Below are 10,755 nucleotides of genomic sequence, written 5' to 3' on the forward strand. Positions count from 1 at the left end.
ATGGGATGAGGACATTGCTGGTTAGGCCAGCATTTATAGCTCATTCCTAATTGCCCGGATGGCAGTTATGAGTTAACCACATTGCTGTTGGTTTGGAGTCATATGTAGGGCAGACCAGGTAAGGATGGCAATTTCCTTCCCCAAAGGACATTAGTGAACCAGATGGGTTTTCCTGATGATCAGCAATCGATTCATGGTCATCATTAGACTCTTAATTCAAGATATTTATTGAATTCAAACTCCACCAGCTGCCATGGTGGGATTCAAAACCAGGTCCCCAGAATATCAGGTAACAAAGTGTGGAGCTGGATGAACACAGCAGGCCAAGCAGCATCCCAGGAGCACAAAAGCTGACGTTTCGGGCCTAGACCCTTCATCAGAGCAGCCCTCCGCTCCAACCCCAACCTCGCCATTGAATCTCTCTCCCCGGAATATTACCTGGATCTCTGGATTAACAGTCCAGCAATAATACCACAAAGCCATTCCATCCCCAATTGATGGTCAAAGAGTTGATTCTCTCACTCAAATCTACAAATTTTTACTCAACATCTACTTGCAGTAGGGTAGAAACTCAACTCGCCTTTGCTCTCCAGTCTTCTGCCAAATACCTTGTTAGCTCCCTTTGAACTTGGCCCTCTACTTGATTCCTCTCCCTTAGTGATAATACTGGGGCCTCAAATTTCCACTTTCCAAGTATTGAGGCTTACATTTGGATTTTAGAAGATGTAGGGTTTGCAGGCTAAACATGCTTTGACTTGAGAGGCATTGAACAAATTAGAAAATGGAGTAGGAGCCATGTGGGCTCTAAGCCTCATGAGCAGCGATGGTGACCTACCACTGTTCAAAAGATATTTAGACTCCTGTCTCCACTTACATCGACTATTAAGATTTGACCTTAATTCAACTTCTGAAATGGAGAGTTGGAAGAAAGCCAAGTTTTCAATTCATAATTTAATTTGGAGGGTGAAGGGGAACGGTAGTGTTTGTAACAGTTTAGATTTTGCTTCAAATTAGATCAGAGGGTATTTGTTCATCTGTTCTGGAAACAGCCCACGCAGGCAAATGAACAACTCTCTTGCTTGCATTTCCATGAAGGGTCAAAAGCAAACTAAATTCTGGCTGACTTGCTTGATGATAATGGCAGTGTTACACGTCTGCGAAAAACTAATCTTTCCAATGAATTATTCACAAAAGCACAAGGATAACAAATATTTTGGCAGGCTTTTCCAGTTTTAATGCCAATGTCATTTTGATGAAGTGAGGATCACCTTTTCACAGATTAAGAATGAAATGAATTGTTGGGATCATTTTAAACAAATCACGATCGGACTTCAGATGTTCTTTGGCATATTATCTAAGGCGATGACTGAAGGTAATACCTTATAAAGTACTTCTACCTTAACTAGGATTGTTTGGTAGTGAATACTTAGAGTGAACATTGATCATTTTTCAAATGTACCTGTCCCTCAAGATGGGCTTGCAACTAATTGCCTCATAATGATAGCAGCCATCTTGTTTGGACAGCTTTTATACCTCGCTGTTAAGTCTCCTCACAAGTACAAACCACTAAAATGGAGGCTGACTGAAAGATATTTTTCCGTCATTGGAATCCCACAAAAGATATTTTACTTTCAATTTATGGAAAATAAAGTATTTAATGTAAGCCAGCGAGATCAGAATAATAAAAATGTTAAGGATAATGTTTATTGCTCTACAGCTTGACTGAAAAAATTGGAAAAACTCCAAGAAAGCAGCAAGCAGCTCCTAATGTCATTGAAAATGCCTTAAGCGGCACACACGACATTGTTTTATTTGTAAAAATGGGCCAGCAGGGAGAAGCAAACCAGCTGATATGGTAATTTTATTTGAGAGGGGAAAGGGCTAAAAGACACTCTAGGTATAATAATTGATTGCAGCTTGCAGTTAATCAGCAGTGAATATTTATAATTATTGCAATATTAATGCACTGTTGTAAAATCCATACCTGCCATAATCTGCAAATATGACACAATGACCCCATTTAGAAGGTCACTCAAACAATATTGAATATCTAAATGGCAACGATGTGACTTCACAGTAGTGTGGATGGTGAAGTGCAGCTGCATAATATTGAAATAGAAATGGAACAGGAAGCTGTGTCTCTGAAAATCAAAATTTTACTGTCGCTGTTAATTGTATTTTTTTCTAAATCAGCTTACAGACACAAAGCCAGCAAATTCATTGTACCAACGCAGGATTTTGTAATTCCAGTATTCTGACAAGAACAGGGCTTACTGATTCTCATTACATACAAGGGTCCCATCACTTGCTACTAACTAAAGCAGGGGTAAAAGGAGACTCCTGTTGATCTGATCCTTATTCTGAGGTAAAGGGGAAATTTAGAATAACTGCTGAGTGACCACTACCTTCCTTATAATACTCCATTAGTATTTCCTGCTGTTGACTGACAAGGTAGATTGTACACTGCACATTACAAGACTGAAAGTACCATTGGTCATGGAATCTAATGATAATTCAGGAAGGTGGAAGTGAAATGAAATAACGTCTAGGATTTCTTCAAAGCTGCAACATCACCCTTTTGCATTGCAGACACTGCATATACATACGATCACACAGATCTTGCAGCACAAAATGGCCATTCAGCACAGTTGCCCAAATGGTTATTTATGTTTCACGCAAACCTCCTTCCAATTTACTTTATCTCACACTCATGTATCCAGCTTTTCCTTAGCTAAGTGAGGGCACTTCAGAGGAATTTTCTGAGGGATTTACATTTAATGAGGGCCTTTCGTTTATGGCCATATTTTCTCACCAGAAACAAATAAAGTGGATTTATTTTACATTCCTGTGAAGAATTTTCAGCAGGCATTATTCACCTGGATATACCTGGATATTCTCAGCATTGCTTTTTTTCCCCTTTATTCCTTATTGATCAGCATAGAATCCCTACTGTGTGGAAACAGGTCCTTTGGCCAAGAAGTCCACACCGACCCTCAAAGCATCTCACCCAGACCCATCCCCCTGTAACCCACCTAATCTACACACCCCTGAACACTATGGGCTATTTAGCTTGGCCAATCCATCTAGCCTTCACAGCTTTGAACTGAGGGAGGAAACTGGAGCCCCTGGAGGAAACCCACATAGACATAGGAAGAATGTGTAAACTCCACACAGGCAGTCACCCGAGGGTGGAACCGAACCCGGGTCCCTGGCGCGGTGAGGCGGCAGTGCTAACCACTGAGCCACAATGCCGCCCAAAAAAAAGTGGATGGAGCAAGCCCCTATTCCAACTCCCTGCTCCAAAAATCTGATTATGTATGGTCCTTAAGTGAAGGACATATCAGATATTAAAGCTGATAAGAACAGACACTACACTTGATCTTAGCCAGCAGGCCGAGAAGTGATTACTTCGCCACATCCCTGTGAAAACAAATCATCAAAAAACAAGAACCTCAGCTTTGAAAAGCTTGCAAAGAATTGTATTCTGGCCCCAGTAGAGGACTTTTTTGTGAGTAGGCTTTCCACACCAGATCAGATGTGGCACTATATCAGAAAATAGTATAATTACCAGTTGCTTTATTTATATTTCAATTGGTGGAAAATGGCCAAACAAATTTGATTTTTGTCCTAGGCCCTTTTGGGATGAACTCCAAGAAAATAAATCTCTCTGGAGGCTTTAATTCAGTTCATTACCCAATTTTCTATTCTGATACTCGCACCTTTCATTTAGTAGATTATACCGATAATAATATTACAGCATGTATTTTATTGGCGGTGTATGTTGCCAAGGCAATGCATTGATTAGCTGCTGCAGGTTCTTTTACTGCTTATAGCTGTGTGCCAGAACTTTGATAAATCATATTTTCATACTATTCACTGAAATGGTTTATTGGCATAAGCAAAGTCACACTATGCATTGGAGGGTTTACTCAGTGTATTTCACTGTAAAGGTGTAGTCTTAATCTGCTCAAGGAATCTGGTAAAGCATTACCAAATCCTGCACCATCAAGTCACAGTCCAGGTTACTTGCAATCTGGTTTTCCTCCATCTTATCTCTCTATCTGCTCTCTGATCTGCTCTCTCTTTTCTTATTGCAGACCTTATATTTCCTGCTCCTCATTCCTTCCTAATTGTTATCTTTTCTATTTTGGGCTAATCTTATACAGATTCACAGAATGACCACATACTGAATCCAAATCCATTGACCTAGCAATAGCAGCAGAAATAATGTCAATTCAACAGCTACTCTATCTTGTGTGACATGGGATGGCAGGAAGATCTCAGAAAGACACAATGTTATTTTTGTTTAGGCAAACATTCCAGGGCATGTAATATAAAGCATACATTGAGAAGAATCCTTTGTCCTCCCCCGTGGGCAATTTAGAGATGGGACAGGTTGCGTGGACAGACCATTCACCCCGCAGGCATTGAGATCCTTAATCATGTGCCCACTTGTACTGGAGTCCTTGATCTTGAGGGAAGGCCCGTGCTCGCCTCACTGCAACAAGAGACGGACATTCCATAAAACAGGTGACGCAAGGCTCTAACTGTCCCTCGGCCAGCGGCAGAGACACCTTCCATAAGATTCTGCCTATGGTGTGGTTCGCTGTTAAACTGCTATAGTAGCAGTAAAAAAGGCCTGCATTATCAGGCAGTTTACTTTCTTCAGTGATTCTTTTCCATCTTCAACATGCATCTCCGCTGTACAGTCTGAATAAAACGCTGCTACAATGACTTTAATAATAGGCAGTGCTATTTGCAATGTTTTGTGCAATCAATAAGTTAAAACTTGTGTCATTTTATACAGAGAATAATAAATGGCTGGGAACATTTTACAAGGCTATAACACACTTGACTGGCTTAAAATGGTATAATAAACTGAGACTGAGCAGTTTATCCAGTCGTTCAAACCCTATAAGTGTCTTACTGTATTAAAAAATACTTCCACATATTGCTGATATTTTAAAATAAATGCTATTCTTCCACTTGCTGCACAATCTTAAGATTGTAACAGACATAAGAAACTGACGCAGCTTAATAATGGTGAGTCTGATGTGATTTGTGTGCTCCCGAAGCTGTTTTAAATCTTGTGAACACCCCGTGTGTACCACTTCATGGTGAATAATTGTGCTAAGAGGGAGATGCAATCCATACTGCCTTTCCTCTGCACATGATGTTCATTTCTCTCATCACAGAAAATGACTGAAAAGTTCCATCTCTCTAAATTAGGCAGAATTTTCATTATCATAGACAAATCACAAGGAAGGGTCTTAATTATATGTTCAACATGTTTTTCCAGCAAGGTTTTTCAAGACAAAGCTATGGGCTCCAAGATTGTGAGCTGCTAGCTTGACTGTATAGGATTGTAATAAATAACGGAAGGAATGACAACTCAGAACTGTTGCGTTATTCGATTACATCATTCATGATCATCCACCTCGATGCATTTCCCACCATTTTCCACATATACTTTGGTATCATTAATAACTAGACATATATTGATTTTCAGCTTGAACATGCTCAATTATTAACCTTCCCTGATTCTGGGGTAGAGATTTCAAAGATTCATAACTCTCTGAGTGAAAGAATTTCCCCTCACCTCTGTCTTAAATGTCTTGCTCCTTATCGCAAAACTCTGAGTCCTGGAGCTATATTCAGCAGTCAGGGGAACCATCCTATCCATATCCATCCTATTATAATAAGAACTTGATAATTTCCAACCAGATCACCTCTCATTCATCAAAACTCTGAAGAATACAGATCCAGTTTCTTCAATTTCTCCTCATAAGACAATTGTGCCATCACAAGGATCTGTCTGCATATCTTCTATTACGCTCCTTTATGGCAAGAGCGCCTTTTCTTGGATAAGGAGACCAAGGCTGTACACAGTATGCCAGGTGTGCTCTCACAAAGGCTTTACTTAACTGTAGCAAGACTTCTTTACTCCTGTGCTCCAATCCCTTTGCAAAAAGGGTCAACATACAATTTGCCTAATTAATTGCTTGTTTTACCTACATCCTGGCTTGTAATGACTCATGAACAAGGACACCCTGGACACTTTAGACACCAACACTTCCTAACCTCTCCCTTAAGTAATATACCGCCTTTCTATTTGTCTTTCTACCAAAGTGAATAACCAAGTTTCCAGGACAAATATCAATTTTTATTTAGATTTAGATTTGTTCTGATAATCATGGGATCAGTTAATTCTCTTTATTGCATGATGATTACATTGTAATGCATGTAAGCCATGTTGTACTGTAGCTTCACTGGACTGAGACCTCATTTTTAAGTATGCTTCGAGCCTTCTTAACGTGCCCTCTTGCAATCTTCTTTAAACTAAGATTGATTCTTTGACTGTATGACAATGGGAGAGTAGGGCCATGATGTTATTGATGGTGATTGAATATGATTCTACAGCTCGTGAAGTTTCAAAGTACCTCTTCAGTGCCCAGCCTTGAGCTGCTAAATCTGTTCAAAGTCCATCCTACTCAGCACATCTGTAGAGCCGCACAACACGTTGGAAGGCATATTCAGTGGGAATGCAGGACTGTATCTCTACGAGTACTGCGCAGTTGTCACTTCTACCAATACCTGTGACAGATAGACTGGCGAGGACAGAGGCAAATTCGTTTTTCCCTCTTGCTAGTTCACTCATCACCTGCCACAGGCCCAGTCTAGCAGTGACGTCCCGTAGTATGTATTTAGCCTTCACTGATTTGCTAGTTGGAAATATGTGCCAGTGACAAATGGTGATAAGAATTAAAATGAATGAGTTCACACAGTTTCCCTTTGTTGTAAGACCAGCTTGAAGCAGAATATTGGTGATGTAGATTTGCAGAAGCTGCATGTGAAACTGCCTGAATGAAGAGATGAACTCAGAATGTAGAGCTCCTAATCAGAGCATCACCATCCTGTTGAGATTTGCATCAGTTCTTAACTGATGAGAACTGATTTTTGCATGTACTTAAAGCAAGACATTTTGACAAAGAGATGAGGAGTTGTGTTATTTTACAAAAGTTCCTCTGAGCTGGAGCTAAAATGAAAAACAAATCCTACACTGTCGTGGAAGTGCTGATTAATTCTTAGTCCTGGTTTTTCCATTGGATGGGTTATCTTTTTAAAGCAATCTAAATTGTTACAATTTACTTGGTGCCTGAGAGACATAGCATACTTAGTGAAGAATAAAATGTTAAGATTTACACTTGTTTGATGATGTGCTTCTTTTAATTACAGAGCTTAGAGAACCTGATGACTCTCTGAATGATGCGCAGTTGTTGCTAGTGACTGATGCTTTTACTAAAACTTTATCTAAAGCATTTGCAGTGGTAAAATAAAGAATTCTAATGGTCAATACACTAAGGACAAACTACAAAGGAACATGTACTGGATTAGACACTTGACTGTGTGTGATTTCACCTTTATGAAGTAAATTACTATATCGGTAGGACAATGGATAATGCTGTAACATATCACATTCATTAAAATCAGCTACAGTTGTGGCAATTTAAGCTAATGGAAAAATCTGAAGATTTGGGTGTAGAAGAAAGGGCTTATACAATATATATGATATGAAGTGGAAGACTTTTTAAAATTCATCACAGGATGTGGGCATTGCCAGATAGGCTGCATTTAATATCCATCCCTAATGTACCCAGAGTTAAGAGTGAACCACATTGCTGTAGGCCTGGAGTCACATGTAGACCAGACCAAGTAAGGACGATAATTTCAGTCCCTAAAGGACATTAGTGAACAAGATGGGTTTGTCCTCAACAATTGACAATGGATTCACATGGTTTTCAATAGATTCTTATTTTCAGATTTTTTTCCCTCCCGAGTTCAAATTCTACCATCTGCTGTGGCAGGATTCATGGCCAGGTCCCCGAACATTACCTGGGTCTTTGGGCTAACAGTCCATTGATAATACCACTATGTAGAAAAGGCAAAGGTATTTGTGATGGTTAAATGAGCAGTGGTGATCATATTCCATTCCCGTGAAATGTGACCTGAAACTCCTGATTAGCCCATGGTATTATTAGTGATGCATGCATGATACTACCTTTGATGCAAAAGTGGACTTGGGGATATTTTCTAATGAGCCTGTTCAGAGGAATAATTATACATCTCAGGAGTAGGTGGGACTTGAATCCAGTCTTACTGGCTCAGATGTAGGGACACTACCACTACAGCCCAAATGCCCTCAAAGTAGCATTCTCCTGGTTGGTAGCTTTAATTGCGATGTGTTGACTTGGATTTCTAGGTATTTTTAATCAACCTGCTCAAATGTGAATGACATGCAAAGGTAATGGTTTCATATCCGGGCTAATTTGCATGTGGTCACTTAGAAAATGTCCTGCTGAAGCAAAAGGTACAGTCAGAAACAGTGGTTTAGCAAAGAGGAATAGCTTTTTTCTGTTTTATTGAGAATCTGGCATAACACAGATGACAAGCATTTATGAAAGTGCTCAGGCAGATGTTAAAAATACGAATTACCCGTGTGCCTGTTACCAGAATGGAATTAATGATTCTTATAGCCTTCCTATATTTGATGAGCATTCTCACCAGTTTTCAGCTTCAGACCATAGCCAAACTGGTCGAAGAGTTGAAGGGACAAAGACTGACTTTAACAGAGACCACAGTTAGAGGAAATGGCTTACAACTGACCAGGCTATGTTTGAAGAGATTTTTGATGCTCTGTATAGTGAGGTCGGGGTTGAGTGTAGTGCGGAAGGGGGAGCAGGGGGTATTGAAGAGTAATGATTGTGCCAGTGGCAAAATAGCTTGTCCCAATGATTTTACATTCAAAACATATCTACAAAGCACTTGCTTATCAATAGTATGCGAGACATATAGAGCCAGCTCTCTGTATGGCCAATGCAGTTAACAGTGAAATTAAAATTGCAGAGTGTGGATTTTGAACTTGAAAAGCAAATTATTGAATGCTGATCTTCAAAGGAGTTCTGTCAGTGTGCTTCACAGAAAGATGGTCTTGAGTGGAGTGGTTCAGCTGGCAGTGCTATCGGGTGCAGCAAATCAAACAGAAGGTACTATGATGAAGTTGAATGAGAAGCAACAGAAAGCAGAAAAATAGGGCACAAAATATTAATGCAGGGTAAGGAGGTCTGTATTGCATTGAATATCCTTGTGAGCATGAGTACTAGTGGAACAAAACCAAATTTTCCTTTGAAAGATAAACCATTTACTCACTACCTCTCTTTCTCAGCAAAGTCTTACTCAAGTAGACTCTGGGAGGGATGGCCGAGGTCAACTGGAACTAGGAACAGATGATGGTTATATATTCATTGAGGGATAATTAGGTGAGAAGGGCTCCTCTGGTGCAGTGGAACTGCCCCCATCTCTGGGCAAAGAGGCCTGAGTTCAAATCCCACCTGCTCCAGAGGGTGTGTGCTAACATCTCTGAACAGATTGATTGGAAAATCAGAAAGAAATGGGTGAGACCAAGGCCAGGAGTGTGCTAAGAGAGGGCAGTCCTCAGCATTGAATCCAGTATCATGAATTTTCTTGATAACAGATGAAACATAATCAAGGAAATTTCTTGCTGGCCTACACACCTCTCCTTTAGTGACAAATCAATACTTGTCCCTGTTAGACACCATTTGGAGGAAGTACTGAGGGTGGTCAGCACACAAAATGTATTCTGGTGGGAGGCTTCAGTGCCTATCACTAATAATGGCTCAGTGGTACCAATATTGGCTAAGCTGGCCAAGTCCTAAAAAGGAAATCTACTAAATTCAGTCAGAAGCAGTTAGTGAGGGAACTAACAAGAGAAAAAGAAAGCTTATTTGACTTCATCTTCATTGAAGTGGAAAGCCTCATGATGAGTGTGTCATTATATCTTTAAGAGAAAGTCATCAGTATATCTTCAAGTGACATGCAGAATGACGTCATCAATGTATAAATCATGTCACCCAATGGTATAAAGATCTCAGATTCTACCTTAACTTGGATCACCTGAAGCACAACGTGCTATAAAAGCAAGCTGCTCTGTATAGTTTAGTCACTTAATATCAAATCAGGCATTGATGTACCTGTGGATAGAATGATTATGTACAATAATTGGTTGTAATAAATGTCTGTTGAATTCTTCAGTACCACAATATACATGCTTAGCTTCTATGTGAGAGGTAATATAACCATTGGTACATTAAGTAAAGTAAATGCTGGAGGCAATAGCCACATCACTCACCAGTCCACCTGTCACCAACCTATCTGTTAATGTCAGTACTGGAAGGAGTGATTACCACTTAGTCATTGTGGAGGCATAGTCCCATCCTCATATTGAATGTTCTGTGGTATGAGTACCATGCCAACTAGAATAGATTTCAAAACTATGCAGAAAATCATAAGGCACTATAATGCAGCAGCAGCGGAATTGTTTTCAATTCAATCTGTAACCTAATGGCGCAACATCTCCCAGATTTGAACATCAACATTAGGTTGACTAATCAAACCTAGCTCAATGAAAAGTGCAGAAGTGCATTCCAGGAGCAGCACAAGGCATAAAAATGAAGTTTTAACCTTGTGAAGCCATAAAACATGATGATTTGCATGCAAAGCAATGGAAGCAGCCAGTGATAGACAGATCTAAGCAATCCTACAACCAACAGATCTGCAGTCTTGTCACATCTGGTCATGAGTGATGGTGGTAGTGAAACAATTCACTGGAGGAGGATGCTTCACAAATATTCCCATCCTCAATGATGGGGAAGCTCAATGCGTCAGTGCAATTGACAA

At 39.9% G+C, this 10,755-nt stretch overlaps 1 non-coding gene across 1 annotated transcript; it reads right to left on the reverse strand.

Moving 5' to 3' along the window:
• Nucleotides 1-3,211: 3,211 nt before the first annotated feature.
• Nucleotides 3,212-3,405, reverse strand: LOC125466081 (U2 spliceosomal RNA). The gene has a single exon (XR_007250375.1). It is a non-coding gene; the product is annotated as a U2 spliceosomal RNA (small nuclear RNA).
• Between the last annotated feature and the right edge of the window lie 7,350 nt (nt 3,406-10,755).

This window comes from Stegostoma tigrinum, chromosome 30 (assembly GCF_030684315.1).
Source record: "Stegostoma tigrinum isolate sSteTig4 chromosome 30, sSteTig4.hap1, whole genome shotgun sequence".
Classification (NCBI taxonomy): domain Eukaryota; kingdom Metazoa; phylum Chordata; class Chondrichthyes; order Orectolobiformes; family Stegostomatidae; genus Stegostoma; species Stegostoma tigrinum.